Source organism: Schistocerca nitens, chromosome 4 (genome assembly GCF_023898315.1).
Source record: "Schistocerca nitens isolate TAMUIC-IGC-003100 chromosome 4, iqSchNite1.1, whole genome shotgun sequence".
Taxonomy (NCBI): domain Eukaryota; kingdom Metazoa; phylum Arthropoda; class Insecta; order Orthoptera; family Acrididae; genus Schistocerca; species Schistocerca nitens.
The window spans coordinates 139,983,963-140,009,013 of NC_064617.1; the positions used below are offsets into that span (position 1 = coordinate 139,983,963).

The following is a 25,051-nucleotide window of genomic DNA, read 5'->3' on the forward strand; positions in this document are numbered from 1 at the left end:
CGGAAAATACATGTAAGCTATTGAGAAAAATGGGTTACATACATTACGTACAAGAAGCAAGAGGGCAAAATAAAAATTACGTTCTCGGGTTACAAAGAGTGTAAGTCAGATGCAGTCTTAAGTCAGATGTTGTCTTGTGCCTTGTTGTTCAGTCCACAAGTCGAAGAAACAATGGTGAAAATAAATAAAACGTTCAGGAGTGTGTTTAAAATCCAGATGAAAGGATATTAATGGTTCTCAGTGAAAATGAGAAATAATTGCAGGACCTTTTAAAAAGAATGAAGAGTCGCCTAATGAGCATAACTGTGTACTGAAAATAAGGCGAAGAAATACGAAAGTAATGAAGAGAAGCAGAAAAGAGATTAGCGTTATATGTAGCAACAAAATTGGGGACCACGAAACAAACTAAGTGAAGGAATTCTGCTGTTTTGGAAATAACCCGACGGACGACGCAGCGAAGATATAAAAAGCAGACGAGCACAGAAATATAGGCCATTCCTGAGGTAATTTAGAAGGATGTAGAAATTTAGGTGGGCTGATAAGAAATGAAGAGGTTCTCTGCAGAGTCGGCGAAGAGAGGAACACACGGAAGACATTGACAAGGAGGGACAGGATTTGTAGGACGCCTGTTAGTACGTCGAGGAATAACTTCCATGGTACTTTAAGGAGCTTATGGGATAAAAACCGTATGGGACGACGGTAGTTGGAATGTATCCTATAAATAATTAAGGGTGTTACTCTGAGATGAAGACGTTGGTCAGTGGCAGGAATTCGTGGCAGGTCACATCAAACCAGTCAGAGGGCTAACAGAAAAAAAAACAGGAATCCAACTTATGATGACGGAGGATGGGGAGTTAAGCGTCAAATATTATGCTGCATTTGTGGAAAAATGTCCTAGAACCGGCCCTAGAACTATGGTGTGGGAGCATTCTTTTTAGTTACCTTTGCATCGGCTGTTGAAAGTGCACTATATTGGTATTTGCTAAGGTACCTGAAAGTTGGACTTATTCTGCTGTTGCGTGCATACACGAACTCTGGGTCTGAGATATTATTATCGAGAGTGGTAGCGGGCGAACAGTTGAGAGTAGTCGGACGCAGAGTGACGTCGCATGGGGAGAGGTCGCAGCCTGCTTTGACGGTGCTTCTAGCGTCTTAGGAGATTATGGTATTAATCGAGGATTTTTGGTAATTCGCCCTTTTTGTTGCACGTGGTTGTTGCTTGCTTGCAGACTGGCGAGCTTTATCAGATTTGTGTTTGCGTACGTTGAAAGTAAGATTCACATCTTTGTTGTGACCAGATGCGAGATTGATTATAGACATTGTGGAATAATTAAGGGTTTTGCTAATCAAATTGTCCAAGGAAAAAAAGGCCTGAGTAAAGTTTGTCAGTGTATGAATCTTTAATTTTTAGGATATAGTAAATTAAAAGTTTTTATTGATTCCTTTCATCTTTTTTTGCACTACTTAAGGCTTGTTGAATAAACCCTTCCGGAACATTTAATTTCTATAAAAATAAAATAAAGGAACAATTGCAGCAGTAGTTGTGACCATGCATTGCACGGAACGCAACATTTCTTTTGAATAATTTTTGCACGTTGCTGAGAATATTCTTGCGGCTGCAGCGGATAGACGAGGTAAGTTGTCCGCTGCTTCCAGGGGAATTGCAGCATAATTGTTAGGAGACGTTAGAGAATATTTTAAAAATCGCAGTCAGATACTAGAGAACTGATTTCTCATGATTTATGGGAAGATTAATTAATTTCTGTTTTTGTTCTCTATCAGAATACTGGCATTTCAGATAGTTGGAGATTCCGGAAAATGTTTGAATACTGACATGTCGGAATAAGTGTGTTCATAATACAAGTTGTAAGGCTACATATCCGATTTTATGATAACGATAATAGAGTTCCATTAGACTGCCTTGCAATTTTTACAAAAAGAAGTATAGATAAGGGTAATATTGTCAGAGATACAGCTTTGCACATTTCCGTACGTCTTTCTCAGGCTAATAACAATTACAGTTTCTAGACAACAAAAGTTTCATACTATATGTAAGAAGCCAAACCAAACTTGGATATTGTTGTAAATTTATGTCTAGTTATGATCTATTGACATATTTCAAATGAATGTTTACATATAACATCAAATTCTAAGATACTTCCTCTACGTACCATCTGCTTTGGGCTAGATTCAACTACTAGGAACGCGGTCGCCATTACGTTCTTTTCCCGATGCCTATTATGTGAAGGATAGTAAGCGGAGGCTGGCATCGACTCCCTGTAAAGGTAATGCTGCATCCCTTCCAGCATTTTAGTGGCGCGGAACCAGTTTTACAGGTATCCAAGGCTTACCTGACATCGGCAAGCGAACGAGGACGTCGCAAACCGGACCGAATTCTGACGAAGGAAAAAATTTCCACTATTTGAGTTTGGAAGGTAGGAGAGAATGTGTTGGCTCACGGTTCACGACCACACTATGTTCAGTGCTCTCAGTTACGGTCCAAAAATCTCTACGGAGTGTCAGATTTATGTCAGAAAATAACGTTGGTAGCGATCTGTCTGTTGGACGGGAACGTTAGACTTGGTGTACTAGTGGCTGTGCAGCTGCGTCGGGTTGAATTCTCTCCCTTCTCCTCATATCAACGCAAGAACACCAATAGCACACAGTACATACGCAACGAATGTTGTGATTTGGAATGAATAGTTAGTGCAGCAATGTGAGCCTTTAATCTCACGTTGACCGCAATGTTATTTAGAGCTGAAGCACCAAGACGTATGGCACAAGTATTAGGAAGGAAATCGGTTACGTCCTTTTCAAAGGCGATTTACGGAAATCACGGAAAACCTAAATCTGGATCGCCAGACGAGATCTGAAACTCACTCTTTCCTAATCGGACTTTCTTAGCCACTGTGTCACACCTCTTGGTACGAACGTTCTTCTTTTTCTTTTTCTTAATTTTCTTATTCGTTGTCTGTTACGACCCGTGCACTAAGTGTAGAACAGTAGCTACCCAAAATGACTATTTTGTCGGTCGGTAGTGAGTCAATCCCTAATCAAGTTTAGGGATAGCCTTTACGAACTCCTCAAAACGATCAGGAACTGGAGGAGAAAAATCACTCCATTAAAGCGTTGAACCGTCCGAAAAGGAGAAAACGGGATAAGCATCTCCGGAATTTCATAAGACGACTACGCAAAAACAAGACATTCAGGAAACAGACGTGTATCAGTGTATGGCGCATCTCTTCATGTTTTTAACTCACTCTGTAGGTGCTCAATCTGGACACTGATTGTGGCGCGGCGAACATCAGTCAACACGGTTGTTCTTGTAGAGAAAACTCTGACTAAAGGCGATCTACTGATTGGAACTAGAACTAGATACACACGGAAGAAGCAAAGAAACTGGTACACCTGCCTAATGTCGCGTAGAGCCCCCGCGAGCATACAGAAGTGCCGCAACACGACGTGGCATTGAGTCTACCAATGTCTGAAGTATTACTGGAGGGAACTGACACCATAAATCCGTAAGAGTACGAGGGGGTGGAGATCTCTTCCGCACATTACGTTGCAAGACATCCCTGATATGCTCAATAATGTTCATGTCTATGGAGTTTGGTGGCCAGCGGAAGTGTTTCAATTCACAAGAGTATTCCTGGAACCACTCTGTAGCAATTCTGGACGTGTGGGTGTCGCATTGTCCTGCTGGAATTACCCAAGTCTGTCGGAATGCACAATGGACATGAATGGATGTAGGTGATCCGCCAGGATTATTACGTACGTGTCACCCGCCAGAGTTCTATCTAGACATATCAAGGGTCCCATATCGCTCCAACTACACGCGCTGCTCGCCATTACAGAGCCTCCACCAACTTGAACAGTCCCCTACTGACATGCAGGCGCCATGGATTCATGAGGTCGTCTCCATACCCGTACACGCTCGATACAATTTGAAACGAGACTCGTCCGACCAGGCAACATATTTCCAGTCATCAACAGTCCAATGTCGGTGATGACGGGCCCAGGCGAGGCGTAAATCTTTGTGTCGTGCAGTCATCAAGGGTACACGAGTGGGTCTGCGGCTCCGAAAGCCCATATCGATGATTTTTTTATGAATGGTTCGCACGCTGACACTTGTTGATCCCCAGCATGGAAATCTGCAGCAATTTGCGGAAGGATTGCACTTCTGTCACGTTCTTGAACGGTCTTTTTCCGGCCGCAGCGATGTCGGAAATTTGTTGTTTTACGGATTCTCGGATGATCGTACGGGAAAATTCCCACTTCATCGCTACCTCGAAGACGCTGCGTTTCATCGCTCGTGCGCCGACTAAGCACCACTTTCAGGCTCATTTAAATATTGATAATCTGTCATTGTAGCAGCAGTAACCGATCTAACAACTGCGCCAGACACTTGTCTTATATAGGCGTTGCCGACCGCAGCGCCGTATTCTGCCTGTTTACATATCTCTGTATTTGAATACGCATGCCTATACCAGTTTCTTTGGCGCTTCAGTGTATAATTATGAACGGCAGCGAGGGTCCTCCAGTACATCTATACTCCGCAAGCCACTCTGTGGTGGATGGCGGATGGTGGCTTGTGTAACAGTGTCAGTTTCCATATTTACTGTTCCAGTCGCGAATGCTTCACGCGAAGAACGATAACTGGTGAGCCTCTGGGTGATCTCCAGCCTTCTTGTTCTTCCTGCAAGGTACACCTAGGAGGAAGTAATATGTGAGTTGACTTTTCTAGGCACTTACACTCTCCGATTTTTAGCAGTGGACCACATTCTTATGCGAAACGCCTCTCCTCAAGCGTGTGTCACTGGAGATGGGTGAGAATCGCCGTGCTGCTTTCGCACTTCTATATGAATCTGGAACGAAACATGATGCTCTTCTTTGGGATTCTCTATTTTCAATCCCGTCTGGTGTGGATCCCATACTAACGACCAATAGTCAGATGTTGGTCGAACGAGGGTTTTGTAAGGAACCTGGTTTGTGGATGGACTACTCTTCCTAAGGATTCTTCCAATTAATAACGTTCTGGCATCTGCCTTCCCTGCGATCTATGTGGCCGTTCCATTTTCAACAGCTCCATACGCGTACTTCTAGATATTTATTGGCTGTGACTGCTTCCAGTGCTGCAGTCGCGTAATCACAGAACAATGGGGTTTTCTGTTTATTTATACACAATGCGTCACATTTGTTTATGGTTAGAGTCAACAGCCAATCCCTGCACCACGCGTCTATTCTGTCGGTCTTCCTGGGTTTCCCTACAACTTTATAGAGTTGCGACGTCCCTGTATACAATAGCCTCATCTGCGAAAATTCTCATGGAACGATGTTATCAACTATCCATTACATACATTGTGAATAGTAATTGTTCATAACACTCCATTGTAGTACGCCCGATTACTTTTACGTCTGAAGAATATCATGCTGTGCTCTATTTATTACGAACTCTTCAATCGAATCACACAGCAGGTCTGATGTTCCGTATGGTCGTATTTTTGTCATTATGTGACACTGCAGAAATGTATGAAACGCCTTCTGGAAGTGAAGGTGCACTGCATCAACATGAGCGCCAGTGTCTACTTTCTGGGTTTCGAGGGCGAACAGCGTGAGCTAGGTTTCACACAGTCGTTGCTTGCGGAATCCATGTTGATTGCTAACGGTTTCTAGAAATGTCATAATATAGGAGCATAAAATTTGTTTCAAAATTCTACAGCAGACCGACGTAAACGATATTGGCTAGAGTTTTGTGCCTCTGTTCGAATATCTTTTATGAAAACAGGAATGATGTGCGCTCTTCCCCAGTCACTAGCAACACTTGGCTGCTGTCCGCTGTACAAGCATACGTGAAGTTTAGTTCATCATGCAGATGTTTCCAGCACGTAAAAATGGGAACAGTGAATAAAGATAGTTGCCTGGAAGGCAGAAATCGTGAAGCTGCCTTGCAGAAACCTATAGAATGTGCCTTCTGTCCTTTTTTATATGCCTGAAAAGTGGAAGGGTAAGAGACGTTCGCTGGTGCCAGTGCAGAAGAGATCGCAAGATATTCCGCAAAGAAAGCTGGTTCAGTGGAAATACTACTATGATGGGGTAGGCTAGAAATAGTCGTCGGTCGTTGATAGCCAACTATCTCACAGAGTCCGACCCACATCGGGTAACAGGATGCATTCATTCCCAGGGAGGTGACGCATAGTTCCCAGCATTCTTTCTTCTGATACTTAAAATAAAAAATAAAAATTATTTGTCCATTTCGGGCAACCGTTTGAAGATTATGAGACTGACCGTCAAGGAGCCTCGTTTAAATCTTTGAAAATCTGGCTGGTGGACTCAGATCGTAAACGAAAGTTCCTAATTCCACCACAGCATCGGCCATCGGTGACGAAGGCCCTTGGAGACTGGCTTCACGTCATAGTAGTGCCGAGGATTCCAGTTGCTACATAAGATCATCGTCAATTAGTTCAGATGCGTAGAGAGCAAAAGTGACGTTGGAAATTTTAGTGTTCCAGTTTGCTTTCTGGAATGCCCGAAGGTTTGGTGGGGGAGGGAGGAAGCGCGGGGGGCAAGGGGATGGGTTAGGCAGGACTGAGATCTGGTCATTGTCACAGACAATTAGGTACAACCCACTGTGAACTATAATAGGATGACTAAGTTGGACGAGCAAAGTGCAAGATCAACGACTGAGAAAGAGCCATGTGCTACGCTAATATATGTAGAGTATCCGTCATTGAGATAACACAGTTCAAAATCATCAAGCAACTTTTTGATGAGGAGATCCCTACCAGCTTGTCTTGAAGTCCTCCATAGGGGGTTATGCGCATTTAAGTGCCTGAGATGCAAGAAAGGTGGGAAGGAGTTGCTCCAACAGGTTAAGCAACACGAGATGTTACAAATTGTGATAACAACGGTGGTTCGAACATGGACAGCCACCATCTCCAACTGTGTTTTGAGGGGCAGCCGTTCGCTATAGACATTCGACTGAACCAGCGTACAGTGCAGATCCATCTGGACATCCTCATGGGGTACGCACGATTCCTACGGTGAACTTGGTATAAGTTGATCTTAGAGCAGATATTAGCAGAAAGATGGGTTTAGTGCATGGCCATACTGTTGCAGCATAGAATTTTGTTATTTGATGGTCTACAATGTGATCAAGAACCCTGCCCCACGATGTCTCTCCTCCCTCTTTGTCTTAAACTCGCTTTGAAAATTTTTTCACTAGCGGAATTCGATATGGCTACTTCCATAAAAAGTTTCAGTACAGCAACATGCATTAGCAAAATCTTATTCGGAGGCGTACCAAACATTACACCAAATAGAACGATCATTAATATACTAGCTCGGTAAGTGCTTACGTCTCTGATACTTTATTGGGACTCTGCCACATTACTCGCCTGAAATCTTTTTAATACATTTTCACTACATTTTCGGCTGTCGTTCTTTCGTATTTCATTACCGAGAATGGGTAAGACGTAGCTCAATAACAGTTTGAAACACGTCCACAAGCTCATAGGCCATGCGGGGTAGCCGCGCGGTCTTAGGCGCCTTGTCACGGTCCGTGCGGCTCCCCACGTCGGAGGTTCGAGTCCTCCCTAGGGCATGGGTTAGTGTGTTGTCCGTAGCGTAAGTTAGCTTAAGTAGTGTGTAGGCATAGGCACCGATGACCTCAGCAGTTTGGTCCCATAAGACCTTACTACAAATTTCCAAATTTTCCAGGCTCATAGCCTGACACGCGGACCATAACGTTAACGTTCGCTGCTCTCAACTTCACCATTTATTGCGCAATTTTTAGTGTACTTAATTTTGTATCAGGTACTTTATTTACTTTTCCGTGTTTGTAGAGAGGATAAAGTTGAGATAATAGTCATATCTATATAAGCACAAGGTTTTCGTTATCTACGGTCAAGATATCGAATTGGCTTTGACGTGTACCCACCGGGTAGGCAGCTTCAACGACATTAGCAAACACCAGGCGTGCCTTTGCTCCATTGCAGTCCGCTGGCACGCCTTTGAAGTATATCTGTGATTTATTTTCTACGAAGTGGTGTAAAAAACACTGTCGACGAATGTCTCGCTTTATCGCTGCCTTGTGAGTGAGACTATTACAGGAATGGTGTCGCACAAAAGAAGGGTCCAAATTTGTTTATTGGTTGAGCAGTCTTATAGACGAGTTTTCACGAGATAACTGTGTTAACTGTACGTGAAGTAAGTTGCAAGAACGATATTTATGACGAAACACACCGAATGCGGTGGCGGCATGGTTAAAGTAATACGTTCGTACATAGGGAGAGGGATGTTCAATTTCTGCTCCAGTCGCTAATGTTCTTCCAACCAATCGCGAACAATTGTGGCCCGGTGACATGGGGCATTGTCATCTAGAGAAGTTTCACCGTCGTTTGGGAACACTGAGTCTATGAATTGCTACAAATGGTCTCCAAGTAGCCGAACATAACCATTTTCAGTCAACGATCGGTTCAGTCGGGCCAGAGGAATGAATACTTCCATGCAAACATATATAATAGTATTGTCCATCAACCTGGAATCCTTTGAAAGTGGAATTAATAGAATGGATGGTGAAGATGCAACGAAGAACGTCGCGTTTCGTCAAGGGGTCGTACTCTGAAATGACGAAGTCATGGGATAGCGACATGCAAATATACAGTTGGCGGTAGTATGGCGTACACAAGGTATAAAAGGGCACTCCATTAGCGAAGCTGTCTCCCCCCCCCCCCCCCCAAGTCCTTTTGTATTTCCCTCCTCTGCCTACCCCACTCCCTGTCGCGTCTGCCCCCCACCCCTCTTATGGGTCCTCATCCTCCATCAGCTCCTTTCCCGGTTCCCCCCTTCGCTTTTACTCTCCTTTCCCCCCTTTTTTTGTTTTCCCATCATCTGTCCAGTTTCCCCCCACCTGCTTTCGGCTGTGGTACGTCACATTTGCCAACTTTTTAGTGCAGTGTTCCAGTGACTATTCAGTGTTGTTCGTCTTTCTCGTGTTGCGAACAGAAACCATGCTGTCGCTAGGTGTGAATTTTATGTCTTTTGCGAACAGAATCCAGACTGTCGCCGTGTTTTTTCATTGTCTGTCTATTGTTTTACTTGTCTGCTTCGTATGTATTTTATTAGAATCATCATCCCTCTGTTCTTTGTTTTAAGTTCTACGATTTCTTTTCGCCATGTTACTCTTTAAGTCTCCGATTTTATCGCCTGTTTTTCTTATTTATTCTCTTCATCTTTCTCACAAAGTCTGTAGGCTGAAGAGCGGCATACTAAGCTGCTGCCAGCCCGCCCCCTTCGGGGGGGGGGGGGGGGGGGGGGGAATTGAAATTCAATAAAGAAAAAAAAAAAGCGAAGCTGTCATTTGTACTCAGGTGGTTCATGTGAATATGTTTCCGACTCGATTTGGTCACACCTCGAGAAGTAACCAGATTTTGAACGGGGAATGATAGATGGAGCTAGAGGCATGGGGCATTCCACGACACAATTATGGAGCGACCACCAGCTTACACAGTGCCCTGTTGACAACTTGGGTCCACGGTTTCGTGGGGTCTGCAACACACTCTAACCTTAAAATCAGCTCTTACAAACAAATATCAGGACTCATCTGACCAGGCCACGGTTTTCCAGTCGTCTGGGCTCCAACCGAAATGGTCACGAGCCCAGGAGTGGCGCTGTAGGCGATGCCGTGATGCTAGCAAAGGCTGTCGCGCCGGTCGTCTGTTGCCATAGCCTATTAACGCCAAATTTTGCAGCATTTTCCTGACGGACACGTTCGTCGTGCGTCCCACGGTTATTTCATGCGCAGTGTCGTTTGCCTGTTAGCACTGACATCTCGGTCGCTAAGTGAAGGCCGTCGGCCACTGCGTTGTCCGTGGTGAGAGGAAATGCCTGAAATTTGTTTTCTCGCCGGCCGTTGTGGGCGAGCGGTTCCAGGCGCTTCAGTCCGGAACCGCGTTGCGGCTACGGTCGCAGGTTAGAATCCTGCCTCGGACACGGATGTGTGTGCTGTCCTTAGGTTATTTAGGTTTAAGTAGCTCTAAGTTCTAGGGGACTGATGACCTCAGATGTTAAGTCCCATAGTGCTCAGAGCCATTTGAACCATTTTTTGCTATTCTCCGCACACTCTTGACACTGTGGATCTCTGAATACTGAATTCCTTAACGGTTTCCGAAATGGAATGTCCCATAAATTTACAGGGTGTTTCAAAAATGACCGGTATATTTGAAACGGCAATAAAAACTAAACGAGCAGCGATAGAAATACACCGTTTGTTGCAATATGCTTGGGACAACAGTACATTTTCAGGCAGACAAACTTTCGAAATTACAGTAGTTACAATTTTCAACAACAGATGGCGCTGCGGTCTGGGAAACTCTATAGTACGATATTTTCCACATATCCACCATGCGTAGCAATAATATGGCGTAGTCTCTGAATGAAATTACCCGAAACCTTTGACAACGTGTCTCGCGGAATGGCTTCACATGCAGATGAGATGTACTGCTTCAGCTGTTCAATTGTTTCTGGATTCTGGCGGTACACCTGGTCTTTCAAGTGTCCCCACAGAAAGAAGTCACAGGGGTTCATGTCTGGCGAACAGGGAGGCCAATCCACGCCGCCTCCTGTATGTTTCGGATAGCCCAAAGCAATCACACGATCATCGAAATATTCATTCAGGAAATTAAAGACGTCGGCCGTGCGATGTGGCCGGGCACCATCTTGCATAAACCACGAGGTGTTCGCAGTGTCGTCTAAGGCAGTTTGTACCGCCACAAATTCACGAAGAATGTCCAGATAGCGTGATGCAGTAATCGTTTCGGATCTGAAAAATGGGCCAATGATTCCTTTGGAAGAAATGGCGGCCCGGACCAGTACTTTTTGAGGATGCAGGGACGATGGGACTGCAACATGGGGCTTTTCGGTTCCCCATATGCGCCAGTTTTGTTTATTGACGAAGCCGTCCAGGTAAAAATAAGCTTCGTCAGTAAACCAAATGCTGCCCACATGCATATCGCCGTCATCAATCCTGTGCACTATATCGTTAGCGAGTGTCTCTCGTGCAGCAATGGTAGCGGCGCTGAGGGGTTGCCGCGTTTGAATTTTGTATGGATAGAGGTGTAAACTCTGGCGCATGAGACGATACGTGGACGTTGGCGTCATTTGGACCGCAGCTGCAACACGGCGAACGGAAACCCGAGGCCGCTGTTGGATCACCTGCTGCACTAGCTGCGCGTTGCCCTCTGTGGTTGCCGTACGCGGTCGCCCTACCTTTCCAGCACGTTCATCCGTCACGTTCCCAGTCCGTTGAAATTTTTCAAACAGATCCTTTATTGTATCGCTTTTCGGTCCTTTGGTTACATTAAACCTCCGTTGAAAACTTCGTCTTGTTGCTACAACACTGTGTTCTAGGCGGTGGAATTCCAACACCAGAAAAATCCTCTGTTCTAAGGAATAAACCATGTTGTCTACAGCACACTTGCACGTTGTGAACAGCACACGCTTACAGCATAAAGACGACGTACAGAATGGCGCACCCACAGACTGCGTTGTCTTCTATATCTTTCACATCACTTGCAGCGCCATCTGTTGTTGAAAATTGTAACTACTGTAATTTCGAAAGTTTGTCCGCCTGAAAATGTACTGTTGTCCCAAGCATATTGCAACAAACGGTGTATTTCTATCGCTGCTCGTTTAGTTTTTATTGCCGTTTCAAATATACCGGTCATTTTTGAAACACCCTGTAGTTCCACCTATAATTCCGCGTTCGAAGTCTTAATTCCTGTCGTGCGGCCATAATCGCGTCGGAAACCTATTCTCACGAGCCACCTGAGTGCAAATGACAGCTCCGCCAATGCACTGCCCTTTTATACCTTGTGTACGCCATACTACCCTCATCTGCATATTTCAACATCGGTATCCCAAGACTTTTGTCACTCCAGTGTACGATCCCATGACTGAATGCAACGTTCTTCGTTGGATCTTCTGTATCCATTCTATCAATACTACTTTATTAGGATCCCACGCTGATTATCAATGCTCAAAATATGATATGGTTATTGCTAAGAAAAAGGGAAGGGAGACCAACAGTATCGAAAATAACTATACTAGATAGTGTAACATTGGATGCACATTTGCTCGATTCATTTAGGATCAATTCCCACGCCAAATATCTCGAGAACTTGTTTTCAAAAAATGGTTCAAATGGCCCTGAGCACCATGGGACTCAACTTCTGAGGTCATTAGTCCCCTAAAACTTAGAACTAGTTAAACCTAACCAACCTAAGGACATCACACACATCCATGCCCGAGGCAGGATTCGAACCTGCGACCGTAGTGGTCTCGCGGTTCCAGACTGCAGCGCCTAGAACCGCACGGCCACTTCGGCCGGCCGCATGTTTTCAATCTTTCATTAATTATACCGAGTGAAGTGGCGCAATGATAAGAAACTTTTTCCCGGAGGAACGCGATTAGTATCACTGTCTAAACACCCCGATTGTTAATGTTATTTCCGTCATCCGATTAACGCGAATGCCGGGATCGCTCCTCTAAAGAGACTCGACCGATTCCCTGCCCCATCTCTCGCGAATTCAAGCTTCTACTCCGTCTGTAATGAAGTTGTCGTAGACGTAATGGTAGACCCTAATCTTCCTTTCTTCCTAGTGAGCAACAGACTGGAGTACAGTACTACCTACCACATGTTAAAAACAGGTAGGAAGACTTACTCGAAACAAAAGTGGTCCGTATTTATGGTAGGTTTCGGTTTCTTCTGCCCAATCAAAAAATGCTTGCCGATTGAATGTGGGAGCGTAGAGGAAGGGATACTGCATTGGACAAGAATACACTGACACCTACCCAGTAGCGTATTGCCGCTCCGTCCGAACAGGCCTCTGAGGGCCCAACGGTACCGACCGACCACCGTGTCATCATCAGCCCGAACTGCGCGCATGTGGAGCGGCGTAGGGTCAGCACAACGCTGTCCCGGCCGGTGTCAGTTTTCGTGACCTGCAGCCGGTACTACTCGGTCAAGTAGCTCCTCAATTGGCCTCACAAGGGCTCAGTGCACCCCGATTTCCAACAGCGCACGAAATACCAGGATTGTTAGCCACGCCCGACGGTGCATAACTTCGGTGATCCGACGGGCGGTGTGTTAGTCGCGGCATGTCCGTTGGCATGTAATAATGATCTAGTGGAGGCAGTTGCTGGACGATGCTATTGTGCATTGCAAAGGTGCAACGCCGAAAGAAGTAAGAAGCGAAATGCAGAAAGACCTGAAGGAGATTGACGATTGATAGGAAGTTGATGCTGAAGTTAAATAAATGTAAGATAATGCCCATAAATTGGGCGAAGAAACCCAGTACTGTTCGATTCCACTGTTATGTTATGCTAACCGGGGACCTAGAAACGACGGAGAGACTCCGTCCCCGCCGCAGCCACAATGGTCCACAAGCCCACGACGGCTACTGCAGTCCACTTCACCCCTCCGCCACCCCACACAGAACCCAGAGTTATTGTGCGGTTCGGCCCCCGGTGGACCCCCCTTGGAACATCTCACACCAGACGAGTGTAACCCCTATGTTTGCGTGGTAGAGTAATGGTGGTGTACGCGTACGTGGAGAACTTGTTTGCGCAGCAATCACCGACGTAGTGTAGCTGAGGCGGAATAAGGGGAACCAGCCCACCTTTGCCGAGGCAAATGGAAAACCGCCTAAAAACCATCCACAGAGTGGCCGGCTCACCGGACCTCGACACAAATCCGCCGGGCGGATTCGTGCCGGGGACTGGCGCTCCTTCCCGTCCGGAAAGCCGTGCGTTAGACCGCACGGCCAACCCGACGGGCTAATGATCTCATAAAAAAAATTGCTGGAAAACCAGATGCCAGGCTGAGATTCATTGGGAAAAACCTTAAGGAAATGTAATTCATGCACAAAAGAAGCGACCTACAAAACGTTCGTTCGACCTATTCTTGAGTACTGTTCTACAGTCTGGTACCCTTAACCAGGAGTATTAATAGAAACAGAGAAGATTCTGCATCTTCAATAAGACAATACTGTTCTTCGTCGCTCCAAAATCAAGTTGTCATGATTTGCGAAACACCCTGCCGACATTACGCTGCTCACGTGATTACCCAGCTCGCCTGCTGCTGATTGAGCATACCTATGACGCCACCTAGCGAGATGTGTACCCCTTGGACCCAGTTCCAGCCAGCATATGTGATTTATGGACGGTTGTTGGGTGGTTATGCTTCACAATGACTTTCCAACCCTTCCAGTGTTTCGAGGAGTCAGTGCAACGTTGCGTCCCGTCGTCATCAGTCCCACGTCTAAATTTACATATATACTCCCCAAGTACCAGGGTACTTCTGGTACTACTATCTGATCGTCCCATCCCTGAAACATTTATGAACAAGTGAGAAAGATTGTTGGCATGTCTCCGTATGAGCTCTAATTTCTCCGCTTTTCTCGTCGTGGTCATTTCGCGAGGCTCCTGTTGGGGAAAGTAAAGTGTTGTGCGAATTTTGTTGGAACGTACGCTCTAGAATGTTCAACAGTGCGCCTCTCCGTGATGCAAAACGCCTCTCTTGTAGCGTCCGCAACACGAGTTGCTTTTTTTTTTTTTTAAAAAAAAAAAAAGGTCCGTAACACTCTCGCGCGGAGTAAACGATCCCGTGACGAAAAGCTACACACTTTATTGGATAGACGTTGAGGTCAGAAGGTGCAACAACTTTAATCGGGAGAGCAACGATGCCCATAATGGTACATGGAAACGGGCGCTTGATGCTGAAAGGTAGCAGAGAAATAAACTAACAGTGAGTCATGCACCATCTAATGAAATCAAGAATGTTGCCAATATTCTTGCATCACGGACATCGATATAATCTCTCGCAGCATATGGGAGTTCCGTGCCCTTGTGCCGTCTCCACGGCGTAATTCGGCCTGCTAAATGAAGTAACGCACGGTCTACAGATAACTCCTGACAGTAACGACGGAAGATGTCTGAATACAAATCAGACACGGCTACAAGTGCGTGAAGCATTTATTCAAGAATGTCGCGGCGAAAACTATGTCGTCAATGGGATATTTGTGAGGATATTCCGTGTACACGTAATTTATTTAATTGTCGGCGATGCCCAACTGTATCGGATCTTTGTGGAAGCCAAGGACCACAGCATGAACTTGTGCTCCTGTGCTTACGACCTTCCGAACCTCGTGAACTAACAAAGCAAGCTGCGTTTCGCGCAGTCAGTGCTTGCTGAAATCATACTCGTTCCTGAATAGGAGTCGTTCTGTCTCCGAAAATGTCATAGACGAACATAATATACAGGGTGTCCCAGGGAGAATGGTCACAATTCAGGGATACGACAGGAATGTTCATCTGAAGCTAAAACCTTCATATGGACATATGTCCTATTCCGAATAGTTTCGAAGATAGAACAGATTTAGTGCACATTTGTTTTTATACCATAGTGGCGCTCATGTATGTGTCTTACCCACCCAACTTCTTTGATGTTTTGCTCTAGCCTAACGTACCCCGTTGCTCTCTTTGCTCAATTCGATTCTCGGCCGGATCGGGGGTTTCCTCTGCCGGGGAATGCGTGTTTGTGTTGTCATAATCATTTCATCATCATTGGGGAAAGTAGCGAGACTGGACGCTGAAACGATTGGGAATATGTACGGGTGCTGATAACCGCGCAGTTGACCGCCCACAAACCATATCATCATTATCGTCTCTGGTAGGAATCTGTTTCTACCATTCAACTGGCCCTTGGACGAGTCCATGATGTGAGTGAAGTGATGGGAGGGATTGAGAGTATATCAGACAGATCCATCGGTTTAACTGCGTCTGTACAAGCGCTGAATAAAATGCCAGACATTTACACTAAGTGGTGTGGTATCGATAGCTACAATGCCGCGGCGTAGGTAGACGTTCCTAGGTTGGCACTACGACACAGACACCGACGGCAGCGCCCGCTAGCCGGCGCTGCGCAGCTCTACGAGCACCGCTCCGGATTCTGTCCATTTGATCAAGAGCAGACGACCAAGCAACTTAGCTTTTACTTCATAGGGGGCTAGCCAGGACAGACTTTGCCTTTGTTAACTTCAATGATAGTTTGTCCAACTACTAGTAACTGTTAGCTTTCATACGTGAACGGCTTCGCACCTACGCGCTCATCTGTCCGCAAAGTTAAGTAATACTATAATTTGTGTATGTTCATACACCAGTAAATGAGCTTTAACGTATACGCAGTACCGAAGAACTTCAGCTTTTCCTGCTCCTACTCGCGTCCTTCACTCTCGGCCTATTTTGCAGAAGCAGTTCACGGGAGCAGATCCACGCGCCGCCTATCCAGGCGGGATACAAAAAAGGTGTATGTTTACAGTTTCTGCGGTGGTGGTATTCCTGCTGCTGTCTAAGAATACCGTCGGCATTTTCCGATATGTCGAATTCCTTAACGTAGAATTTACCGCGGTTTTCAGCACATTTCGTGAAACAGGTATTCTTTCAAGTTCCAAATTTTATTCAGAACGTGTAGTTCAACAATCTATGCAGGAACAGCAACACATTGTTGGAATAGTGCAACTAGTCTCGCTACCTGCACATGGCGACTTTCTGCACGTATCAGTCGCCCACGAACATATGATGGCGAACATTACATGCGGAAAACTTGTACCCGTTTCACGTACAACGTGTCCACAATATTCTCATTGGTGACTGTGCCATTTGCTTCCATTAGTATTATTCACCGACGGAACCACGTTTACGCGGAAAACGATAAACAACACAAGTGGAACCATTGATCATTGCAAGAAAATCAATAGGCTAGAGTGCAAACTAGTTTCTGAGTTCGTTTTTCGATCAATGTTTGGTGCGGCATGATATGCAACATGTTGATAAAAAAGGAAAGTAAATTCGGCGATTAGGCCCTAAAGATCACGCGATAGTTGACCGACTGTCGTGTCATCCCCAGTGAGTTACCTTCGGATGAGGTATGCGGTCAGCACATCGCACTCCCGGCGGTGGTTAACGTTTCCGCCCTGGAGCCGCTACCTCTCAATCACGTAGCTCCTTAATTGGCATCACGAGGCAGAATTCACCTTGGTCCAGTCCTCCAGCCAAGGAAAAATCCCTGGCAGTATCAAATCGATCCCGGATCCCCCACGCATGAGCGTCCGTCGTGTAGACCTCTCGGCTCTGGAGACAGACTAACATGTTGATAGGTTCAAAAATGGTTCATATGGCTCTGGGACTTTACTTCTGAGGTCATCAGTCCCCTAGAACTTAGAACTACTTAAACCTAACTAACCTAAGGACATCACACGCATCCATGCCCGAGGCAGGATTCGAACCAGAGACCGTAGCGGTCGCTTGGTTCCAGACTGTAGCGCCTAGAACCGCTCGGCCACCCCGGCTGGCTGTTGATAGGTCCATCTATTTTAGAAGCTCGAATGAAGGGACGGAATCACTTGCTTTTTTTGTTTTTGGAAAATTCGTTTGTTGAACACTTTGATGACTTTCCTTTGCCCACGCATTATAGTGTACTTCTGCGACGTGAATATTTTACCAGACATGTGAGGAAACATCTCGACCACACTTGCTCTAATCACTGGATTAGCCGTGGCAGTACAGCTAACTGGCCACCAAGATCGCCAGACCCTACGCCGTTAAATTTTTGTTAGTGTGGTTGGACGAAGTCTGATGTGTACAAACGAAAGGTAGTGAACTGCACGGCCGCACCCTGGCGATGCTGCCCTCATTAGGAAACCTGCACTGGCACAAATAACATGTTCTCCCAAGAATGCACAAATGCATTGAAGTTCACGTTGCGATGTTCAAACGTTTATTATGAACTGCACAACAGCTGTAATGTGACGTGTACGATAATCTTAAGGGGTGTATGTGTTATACTTATTTTAATTGATTGCAAAATGCATGTTTTAATAGTTTCTAACTGCTGTGCATAAGTGAACCTGACAATGTACTGAATAATACAGAAAATAAATAGCAATGGACGTTAAATGTGTTTCATCTCTGAAATCATTCGAAATTGGTTACATTTCCACATGTAGTTTTTTTGCTTCAAATGATCGTTCCTGTCATATCGCTGAATACTGAGCATTCCTCCGGGTACAACCTGTGCATTCCATAAATCTACAAGAAAATAACGCCATTGAGATAAGTTTATAGTTCTGACCTTCGGTCTTGCGAGCCTTCTTACATCTTGCAACGACCTCTGACGTTTTCAGTCGCGTGTTTCGCTTCGTTCTTCCAACGACCTACGGTAGCCGGATGTTAAAAGATGGATTTTATTACTTAAAAAAGGTGCGAAATTGTATACTATAATTGGCGCAGTGACACATGCCTTTTATATGACAGCAAAGTGCAGTCTGTAGTAATACTCGACGCAGACAATGAACAATGTTCGTTGGCAGGTGAAATAAGTCAGCACTCACTAGTAATAAAACCTATTAGCAACAAGTTCCTGGTCTGGAAAATTGACAAGCAAATGTCCGAGCTATAAACCCATATTTAGTGAAAGAATGAACATTTTCAGATAGCGAATTTCGAGTCAAAGTAAAATTAGTAAAACTTCTTGGACACTACGATGACAACACGCTCGAAAACAGTTTTTGGTGCACCTAAACTGTTTGTCTTTTGGTGAAAGGTTAGTAGAGAATATCAATTATTGCTGGAGGATTATTTAAGAATGTTGGCTCCATTCGCAACAGGGTGCGTATGTATCGCAAAATTTGGACTATGTTACCAATGAAAACAGAAGAGTGAAACTGAATGCATTTGGAGTACGACTATAGCTTTACATCTAATCTACGCTACACAAGCTACCTTACGATAGGTTGAGGAGGATAGTTTGGTAGTGGGTACTTTCCAATTGTAATAGCTCGCAGGAAGAACGATTGCAGGTAGGCCTCCTTGTGTGCTCGAATCTCTGTAATTTCACGTCCATGGTCTTTCTGCGAGATATACATAGGAGAAAGCAAGTACTTTGCTCGACTCATCTAGGAACGTACGCTCTCTGAGCATTGACAGTAAATCCCCTCGTAATGCAGAAACCCTCCCTTGCTGCGACTGCCACAATTTGCATGAAGGTGAAGGATTTGCATGAAGTCGAAATAAAACTGAATATGAAAATAACGATTAGTACTTTCCAGCATCAGCTGTATCAGTAACTCGTTATTTACAGTTCTAATAAAACACCCGTTTCCTTTGTTTACCCTTTAAAAAATTATTAAAATTCGAGAACTTGTTCAGTCTAAACTGTAGGGGTACATTTTGTAGGGGTATTGGCTGACATCTAATATCTGTCAGAGTTAACGATCTTAGAAAGGTTGGAAAGCATTATGTTACAGCCTTTTGCTACATAAAATAAATGCGTAGGTAAGAACTAATTAATTCGGATCTCTTTTGGAACAACACTTTCTGCCATCCTCAGTTAGAATTTTGCGAAGTTCTTTAGAAGAAAGAAACTTATCTTTTAAAGGCGTGCTCCTGTGATTTGAGCTCCGAAGCGATCTTCGAGATTTATGCGCCTCTCGCGAGAAATTTAAGCCACATCAATAGCATGAGCGTATGGAATATGTAAACAAATATGTTCCTATCGTCGGCATGATGAATCTTTTTTCATAAGCTGTTCGACAAATAATCGTAAGTGCTATACAGAGCTGATTTTTGTTTCGCTATCTGCATACGCCTGACTGTAACGCGACGTACTGCTACAGCTACATTTTGTGCAACACGTCAGGTGTCCAAAGTCATAGCCCACACAGAACAGCAGATGAAACTGTTTGTGATGTTGATTTGTCGGCCGGAATGTCGCCACTGTAGCGTATAGTGAGAATGGTGATCGCAGAGATGGGGGGTGTGGAGAGCTACTCACCTGTCTGTGGGTTGGAGCTCGTCGCAGGCGAGCGGCGGTCGTAAGCGGACTGACGGCCAAAGCAGAGCGCAGAGCTGTGGCTGGAAACAGTTTGAAGGGGAGGGGAGGGGTGGGGAGGGAAGGGGGAAGTCGCTTTGGAGGGGGTAGGCCGTCAGTGCAGTGGGCCCCGCTAATCACACGAAATCCGCCAGCCGCGTGTGCAATCCCAAAACGTCAACTGACTGCTATTCCACGCTTGTGCCTGAGTGACGGAACAAAACACGTGCGTGGTGCAACACACCCGCCGTCAAAGAGCGAGTGCGTATTGAGGGTCCACTTAAACTACAGGTACAGCTACACCCCATATCTACTTCAGTGAGCCATCTCTCGGAAGAAAGGATGGTTAGCAGAATGAGATTTTCACTCTGCAGCGGAGTGTGCGCTGATATGAAACTTCCTGGTAGACTAAAACTGTGTGCCGAAACGAGACTCGAACTCGGGACCTTTGCCTTTCGCGAGCAAGTGCGCTAGCATCTGAGCTACTCAAGCACGACTCACGCCTCCTCCTCACAGCTCTACTTCTGCCAGTACCTCGTCTCCTACTTTCCAAATTTTGCAGAAGCTCTCCTGCGAACCTTGCAGAACTAGCTCTTCTGAAAGAAATGATATTGCGGAGACATGGCTTAGCCACAGCCTGGGGGAGAGCTTTACAGGAGTGCTTCTGTAAAGTCTGGAAAGTAGGAGACGAGGTACTGGCAGAAGTAAAGCTGTGAGGACGGGGCGTGAGTAATGCTTGGGTAGCTCAGATGGTAGAGCACTTGCCCGCGAAAGGCAAAGATCCAGAGTTCGGGTGTCGGTCCGCACACAGTTTTAAACTACCAGGAAGTTTCATATCCGCTGCAGACTGAAAAATCTCATTCTGGAAACATACCTCAGGATGTGGTTAAGCCATGTCTTCTTTTAGAAGTGCTAGTTCTGCAAGGTTCGCAGGAGAGCTTCTGTAAAGTTTGGAAGGTAGGAGACGAGGTACTGGCAGAAGTAAAGCTGTGAGGACGGGGCGTGAGTCGTGCTTGGGTAACTCAGATGGTAGAGCACTTGCCTGCGAAAGGCAAAGGTCCCGAGTTCGAATCTCGGTCCGGCACACAGTTTTAATCTGCCAGGAAGTTTCAGGATGGTTAGCGTTTAACGTCTCGTAAACGAATGGGAGAGGTAGATAGCTGGAGAGAGTAAAAACTATAGGGGAAGGAAGAGATTGGAACATATCTAACAAGTAACTGAAGAGTGTAAATGTCATCATTCTGTCATTTTTTCACAAAATGCGTTTTTTTATTTTTTTATTTTATTTATTTATTTATTTATTTTTTGCATGCCCATAGACTTGTTCCTTATGCCAAATGATGGAGAAAATGTTTCAAACATTGATTACAATGGTGAGACCTCTCTAAATTCCTGGTGCCATGCGTCAAGGTCTCCTCCAGTTAGCTGATGTACAGTTCGTAAGCTTTTTTTTGCATTAATAAAACATTTTTTGTAAAGGAAGGAGACAGTTAGGGTTTCAGAAACAGTAAAAAAAGTGAAAAACTGTGTGATCAAAGTGTCTGACACTCACTCATCTCAAATGGCTATTAGAAATTCTTATTCTTAGTCAAAAGAGGAAAGGCCAAGGCTGACGGATAACGTTCCGTACTTCATTCTAAAGACCAGCCATGTTTCTCAGCTGCGAAATGGAAACACCTGTTGACGATGTTGCCATTTCATCCTCAGCAGTTCAGGGAGCTCGGCAGTAAACTTAAAATCCTTCTTATTGGTACTCACGATCACTCAGTGATACGGTAACTAGAACGTTCTTAATAAATTATTTACTTTCTCATGTGTCTTATTATTTTTGCTGTGACGAGGTGGGCAGCATAATTTTGTATCAGAATACCTTCTCAATTTTTTGGATACAAAACAGTTGTGTACAAAAAGAGATCCGTCTTTTTGATTCTCCTGACAAATGTCAGATTTGGCACGCAGAACGTTCGGTATTTCCACTCTTCGGTTGAGAATGTTGGATGCAAGTGCTACTCCGAGATGCTGAGATTGACACAATGGAGGAATTCGTGTCAGGCCGCATCAAACCAGTCACAAGACTGAGGATCAACTGCCGGCTCCGAAGAAAGCATTCATTTTCTGCCGGTTGTCGTGCATTTTGCCACAGTTTTCTGGCGTTGTGGCCTTCCTATACGTAACTGCATCATCCGCGAACAACCTCATTAAGCTGTCGACTTTGGCTACAATCAAAAAATGTTCAAATGTGTGCGAATTCCTAAGGGACCAAACTGCTGAAGTCATCGGTCCCTAGACTTACACACTACTTAATCTAAATTAAACAATCTTATGATAAGAACAACACACACACACACACCCATGCCCGAGGGAGGACTCGAACCTCCGGCGGGAGGGGCCGCGCAATCCGAGACACGGTGCCCAAGACCGCGCGGCCATTCCGCGCGGCTGGCTGCCATCATTTACATGTACTGTTAAGAGTAACGGCACTAAATTCTCCCTTGCAGTACTGAGGAATCTATTTTTTTTTTGCCTGAAGATTTCGTACATAAGAACGACGTGTTGAGTTTTGTCTGCTATGAAGTCCTGAGTCCATAGACAAAGCTGATCCAGTATTGCATAAGCATGTATTTCTGTCATTATGCGTCAGTGCGGAGCTGTATCGAGTTCCTTCCGGAAATAAACGAACACAGCATCAACCCTGGAGTTGGTATCTACTGCCTTTCTGACGAACAGAGCGAGCTGAAATTCGCAATGTTTCTACCTAAGTCTGTAGGGGCGAGTTTCGTTTTCAAAAAGTTAATTTTACATCACAATTCCACAATTCTACAAAAATGTCCAAATGTGTGTGAAATCTTATGGGACTTAACTGCTAAGGTCTTCAGTCCCTAAGCTTACACACTACTTAACCTAAATTATCCTAAGGACATACACACACACCCATGCCCGAGGGAGGACTCGAACCTCCGCCGGGATCAGCAGCACAGTCCGTGACTGCAGCGCCTTAGACCGCTCGGTCCATAATTCTACAACAGATGTCAGTCAAGTTCTACATTTATGAGCACGACTCTACTTGAGAACGGATATGACCTGCGCCACTCTCTCTCTCTCTCTCTCTCTCTCTCTCTCTCTCTCTCAGTACTTTCACAGACTTCGGTGCCACATAGATGAGCTGCATATATCAACTTTTTTAGTAGTGTCCACAGACAATAATACGAAAGACTGAGGTTGAGGGAAGATGGCAACCTATCGAATCAATAAACTGGTGCTGCCACACCTATCCATAGGCCATAGTAGATATCATTCAGTGCACCTCGAACAGTGTGAATGAAAAATGCTGGTGGCCCATTATGCATAAACCACATGCCTCTTCTTACCTGAAGGAGTACTCCCTGTAGGAAACTGAAAAAATGTTCCGATAGTGCAGACAGCACATGTATGATGTGCTGGGAGAACATATGTACGTACCACTCACCTACAGCTGAGGACCACACATTTAGTTTTGCTGCCTACGCTGAATTAGACCGTGAGGAGTTTCGTCCACAGAAGCTAGTAGTTAAAAGTTTGCCATTCCAAATCGGAATTCGACAGCGACGAGGATCGTGGCCTATCGAGACACCTGTTTATCGTACCGCGATATTGCTGCTCGCGCTCGTCGAGATGCGATGACTGGCATGCGAGTGCGGAATCAGTTGGTTCAGGAGGACCATACTCAACGCCATGCAGGATCTCAACGGCCCCATGCGTGAGCCCCTGAGAGAACAGATATATTGTTTTCTCTGTTGCGTAGGATTATACAGCTACCTCACATTGAGTCAGGAAAAGTGTTTGTTTCGAGCAAGACAAGTGTCCATACGGAGCGGTGTGTCGATGTGTGGAGCACCACGGACTATCAGCAAGGCGAATATCGTTGCTGCTGCCCTTGATACGGCTGCAGAGACACGTGCAGCGATAGTGGTGCGTCCAACGACAACACGGGCACAAAAGTGGCACCACATCGCCTTTTCGGACGAGTTCCGATTCTGCATACTACATCACGATGGACGTACCCATGTGTGGGTGCTCTCGTGTAAAGGACTAAAACTAAACTAAACTACTCCCGAACAGGCCATGAAGGCCCAACGGTACTGACCGGCCGCCGTGTCATCCTCAGCCCATAGGTGTCATTGGATGCGGATATGGAGGGGCATGTGGTCAGCAAACCGCTCTCCCGGCCGTATGTCAGTTTCCGAGACCGGAGCCGCTACTTCTCAATCCTCAGTTTGCCTCACAAGGGCTGAGTGCACCCCTTTCGCCAACAGCGCTCGGCAGACTGGATGGTCACCCATCCAAGTGCTAGCCCAGCCCGACAGCGCTTAACTTGGGTGATCTGACGGGAACCGGTGTTACCACTGCGGCAAGGCCGTTGGCCTCGTGTAAAGAACTGTTTCTGTATTGCATTTACATTTTTCACCGTCGTACCTGACCAGCACCTGTCTTGATGGTACGGTTGCTCAAGACGATCGCCTCTCGTTCGCATGGCTCTACTCTATCTTTGGGTTTTGTGGCGTTATCTTTCAACTAGATAATGCGCGACCGCATGTGGCCCCTGCTGTCCTGACCTACCTCGATACAAAGTGTATTCGTTTATGCCCTGGCTAGGAAGTTCTTCAAACGTCTCACCCGTAGAAAACATCTGGTCATGGCCTGCCGAGAGATTGGGCTGCTATTACTCGCCAGCCACTATTAATGATGAACCCTCACATAGAGCTGAAGCAAATGGGGTATCTGTAGCTGTCATCCAAGATCAGCTCCATTCGATTCCAATCCGAATTGGAGCGTTTTCACTGCCAGAGGTGGCAGTTCTATACGGTAAATTTCGCACTTTGGACACAACCAAATCACCTATCAATTTGAACATGTATTCTTTCTACTATATTGCATACATACAATAAGTAAAATTTGATTATTTTCTTCCCTACCTGACGCACTTTTAATTACCAACCGTTTAAATCCTCTTCGGTCTCGATAGGTATGGAAACACAATCGCAGGGATTAGAAACCAGAGTGCAGTAACTACCTTCTGATTAGATGTTGTACAATACTGCTTCCTGCCATCAGACGTTGCTGCAACGCCGTTAGTCTGGAATTGCGGCA

At 45.4% G+C, this 25,051-nt stretch overlaps 1 protein-coding gene and 1 pseudogene across 1 annotated transcript in view; both read right to left on the reverse strand.

Moving 5' to 3' along the window:
- The window catches only part of LOC126252022 (acyl-CoA-binding protein homolog), a 144,611-nt gene extending 124,619 nt beyond the window's left edge, over nt 1–19,992 (reverse strand). The window contains exon 1 of the mRNA XM_049952807.1: nt 19,889–19,992. The gene's annotated coding sequence lies outside the window, so the exon portion shown is untranslated. The remainder of the gene's footprint in view (nt 1–19,888) is intronic.
- A 4,215-nt stretch (nt 19,993–24,207) lies between these two features.
- LOC126254153 (5S ribosomal RNA) lies at nt 24,208–24,325 on the reverse strand (annotated as a pseudogene).
- Between the last annotated feature and the right edge of the window lie 726 nt (nt 24,326–25,051).